The sequence below is a fragment of the Anneissia japonica genome, unplaced genomic scaffold, assembly GCF_011630105.1.
Source record: "Anneissia japonica isolate Jap-2015-1 unplaced genomic scaffold, ASM1163010v1 scaffold2227_len217889_cov164, whole genome shotgun sequence".
Lineage (NCBI taxonomy): Eukaryota > Metazoa > Echinodermata > Crinoidea > Comatulida > Comatulidae > Anneissia > Anneissia japonica.
This window is the reverse complement of record NW_022753565.1, coordinates 190,429-194,533: the sequence shown is the minus strand read 5'-3', so window position 1 is coordinate 194,533 and position 4,105 is coordinate 190,429. Positions and strand designations below refer to the sequence as shown.

The 4,105-nt window shown below is 31.4% G+C and overlaps 1 long non-coding RNA gene across 1 annotated transcript; it reads left to right on the top strand.

Annotated features, from left to right (window-relative positions):
- Positions 1-1,768: 1,768 nt before the first annotated feature.
- LOC117122919 lies at positions 1,769-3,512 on the top strand. The gene is made up of 3 exons (XR_004447767.1): positions 1,769-1,901; positions 2,048-2,116; positions 3,379-3,512. It is a non-coding gene; the product is annotated as an uncharacterized LOC117122919 (long non-coding RNA).
- Positions 3,513-4,105: the final 593 nt, after the last annotated feature.

The window sequence follows — 4,105 nt, the reverse complement described above, 5'->3', positions numbered from 1 at the left end:
ATCATCATCATCATCATCATCATTATTCTTATCGTCATGATTATTATCGTTATTATTATTAAATGCATCGGCATCTGCTTTAGATGTTTTTTTCGTAAGCTACTCCAGCTCTCTGCATTCCAGAAAGTTTTGTTTTACTCCTTTCTGTTTGTAAGTTTGGCAAAATTATAGAGGATTTTCAACAAAATGCTACAGTTCCAACGCTGGAATGCAGACAACTGGAAAAGTTTGCCAGAACAGCAATTAAAGCAGAAGCCGATGTCAACTTTTTGAAAGATTGTGAAACTTTGGCGGGTTTTTTTTTTCTCGAAATATTAAATACTAGTAATTAATATTATTAATATCATTATTTTTAGTTATTAGTATTATTGTGATTGTCATTCTTTTGTTAGTTAAAATTTTTCTGTAACAGTATGTTGCTAAATACAGTATTCATAGCGATAGACCCGGCTAGTTCAAGTTTATATCGGGAAGATGTATTATTACTGTTACTATTGTCCATGTTGCTAGTAATGTATCCCCTTACTAATTTGTACCGGTCCCAATTATTTCAAACAAATGCAGTTATATTGAGAAAAGTCTTTACCTGTTCTAGATATTATTATTATTATTATTATTATTATTATTATTATTATTATTATTATTATTATTGTATACTTATATAGCGCATATCACCCATCAATTTGAAAAGATTGTTCTTCCTTGAGCTACTTATATTGCTTTTGATATTTATATTTAAAAATGACATTTTGTGCAATGAATATTCGTGTATTTAAAACTTTTCTGTTTAAAAATAACCTACTAAGGTTTTATTTTAAGAAAAGAAAAAAAAATGACAATAGTAATAGAAAAATACAAATTTATATTGTTTGATAAATAAACGGCAATACAATACAAACACGTTAAAACAAAATTCCGAAGATAATAATAATAATATGTCGTTCTTATATAGCGCTTAATGCCTTGACAAAGCCTCTAAGCGCTTCACATTATTACCCCGGTCATTGGATCAAACACATATGGATCACACAAATAATTAAAACTTATTTCAATTGTGTCCTCAAACAAAACACTTCATAACAACAAAATAATTATTGATCCCAACCAGGTTAGAAAAATGTAATTCCACAATTACTAGTATGTGTTGAGGATGGTGTTACTTCCAATAGATTTGTTTACAGTCATTGAGGGGGCGTTTATTTTCAAGGCAGATGTTTACTCCAAATGAGGCTCTAGAGGGGCGTTTTCGATGGGGCACTAATTTGTTAAAAGCGGGGCGTTTATTTGAACAAATACGGTATGTTTATAAAGGTTACCTACCGGGCTCATCTCCACACTGAATTAGTTGAATTCTAATACACTGCTGATACATTCAGATATGTTGGCTGCATCTTCTGGAAAGATGAAGGTATTCACGATATTATCAATATTATTATCATCATAGTCGTCATCATCACAGGCCCGTAGGAAGTGTGATGGGTACGTACGCACCCACCCCACCCCCTTAAACCGCGCAAGGTCCAAATTTTTAAGATAGTCGAGAATGTACCGTTTATATTTTTAAAAAATCTTAAATAAACATTTAAAAAATGAAAATAGCATAGATAATTCTAAAGCATAATTTGTCATTATACACGAAGCTGACGTTAATTAAAAGCCATTTAAGCCCCTGTAATACCAACGCCCCCCACAAAACCACCCCCCCCCCCCCCCCCACCCACGGCATATCGATTATTATCATCGTCATCGTCATCATTATTATCATTCATACTATCATCATAACAATTACCCAAAATAAAATACATAAAAGGAACGATTGAGATTCGCTTAATTTTAAAGCCATTTTTTTTTCTTAGGTGGATTGGATAAAAGGGATGATGCATCTTCGAAAAGGAAAAAAGGTACGTATTATCAATCATGGAGGAATTAGTTTATAATCACAATTATTCTGTAGAATATGTACATCAGCTTTAACAAGTAATTCCATTATCACTGTAATTGGTATTCGAATGTATTTATGTTTTTGAATGATGTGTTTTGCATGCAGGGGAGCAATCGACAATGAGCAGCAGCAGCAGCTCTGAGGATGCAGATTAATCTGATAATAGCAACCACGGTAAGTACTTGAAGATAAATATATTCAGTAACATTTTCAGGCAGACGAATAGTAAATATGGTGTATGCCAACTATTTCTTAACTTTAATTATAAGTCAATCGTGACGTCATCACTGTAACTCCCAATGTTATTTGCCTATCCCCCACAGTCAACTAATTTTTCAATTATTGGACACTTGGCTTGATCTTTTTTAGGCTCGTGTGCAAAAAATATATAATTTTTCGTCACCGCGAAGATTTCGCGCACCGCGATTGAAAATTGTAATTGAAAATTACTTTCGTAAAACAAGGTTAAAGCGCCATTCCCGGCAAAATTTCAGCTAAGAAAAATCTGATATTTATTATGTTATAAAATTTATAAATATACAGTAATAGGAAATTGCTGGTTTAACTGAATTTAGACATTCTTAAACATGAACAAAGTGTAAAATAAGACTGAAATTAGATTTTTTTTCCGCACAAAAAATAAATGCGGATGATTTTTTTTATGTTTGATTTTGCGATCTGTACGTCTGCGAAGAAATATTGTAGGCGCCGGAAACATTACCCTACACCTCGATTAAGGTTCTAGTGTTATCACACATAACTTTTTATCTACTGTAATTTTCAACTCAAGAAAGCTTTATCTCTTCCAGCTATCATCCCTTGTCTGTCCTCTCATGTGATGCTTGTTTTTAAGAATATAAGCCCTACCACCCTACACAAAAGAATATGGTCCCCTTTGCTTTGTACGTACAGTGAATACTGTTGATATGTTGATACAGACACGCACACAAAACCTCCCACATACACCCGTGTCAATAGGTAGTGGTGCCTGGGAATTAATTGTGACGATAGCATTAGTGGACGGGACCAGGGAAGGCCAGAACCTCTAAAATGGAAGCAAGGGGTAAATCACTTGGAAACTCCCAACAATTTAGCGGTATTAAAAGCCTTATTCAACCGAATTTGTCTCACCTTTGGAAAAATTACAATTTTTTTTTTATCTCCGACGAATTGTTTTCTCTTTATCCGAAGGAGCCACGTCAATATTAGTGTCTCACTCTATTACTCTTGCAAGTGTTACAATAGAATATTGTAGGCACACATTTGTAGGCCTTAGAAATATTGGAAAAGCCTAGGCCTCTAAAGGGTAAGCCTGCAATGGCTACATAAATTTTCTTCATTCCATGTAATGTAAAATGTTTTTTCTTTATTTAATTTACATGCAATATTTTAGTGATAGACCTACTAATAATCATTTTATTTGTTTTATTTTTCAGAGTAAAAAATAAAAGTGGATAGTAATATTCAGCATTTTTGTTTCCTTGCTTCTGATCATAATGGATTACAGTATTTGAAGCAGAAATATTCAATACCGGTATTAAACAATTTTATTTATTTATTTTATTATTATTATTATTATTATTATTATTATTATATCATGATATAAATACAGTATATTATTGTAGAAAATGTATTTTTATATAAATTGAATAGTTCACTATTACAATAATTAATAATAATAATAATAATAATAATAATATTCAGCATTTTTGTTTCCTTACTTCTGATCATAATGGATTACAGTATTTGAAGCAGAAATATTCAATATTAAACAATTTTATCTTGTGTGAATTTCTAATGTTTTTAAATTTTAGTGTATTTTAATGTTACTTTTATATCCATTTTTTATATCTTGGGCTTTTGCTTGATTGATGTTTTTGTAATTGTAAATATCATGTAATTCAGCCTTTCCTGCGATTTTGATGTAAATAAAGAAACTAAAACTGAAACTGATTTATGTATGGTTTTATCATCCTGATTGTATATACTGTCTGTACCATTTGGCTTCTAGTATGTTAATTTTAGAAAATATTACATTGGCTGTGTTAGCTTTTGTTTCACTTGATTTGGTATAGGAACCTCTACCACAGCATAGGCCTACAGCAGAATCAAAGATGTAGTAAAAAACTTTTTAATATATGTTTTGTTTCGTATTATCTTGAT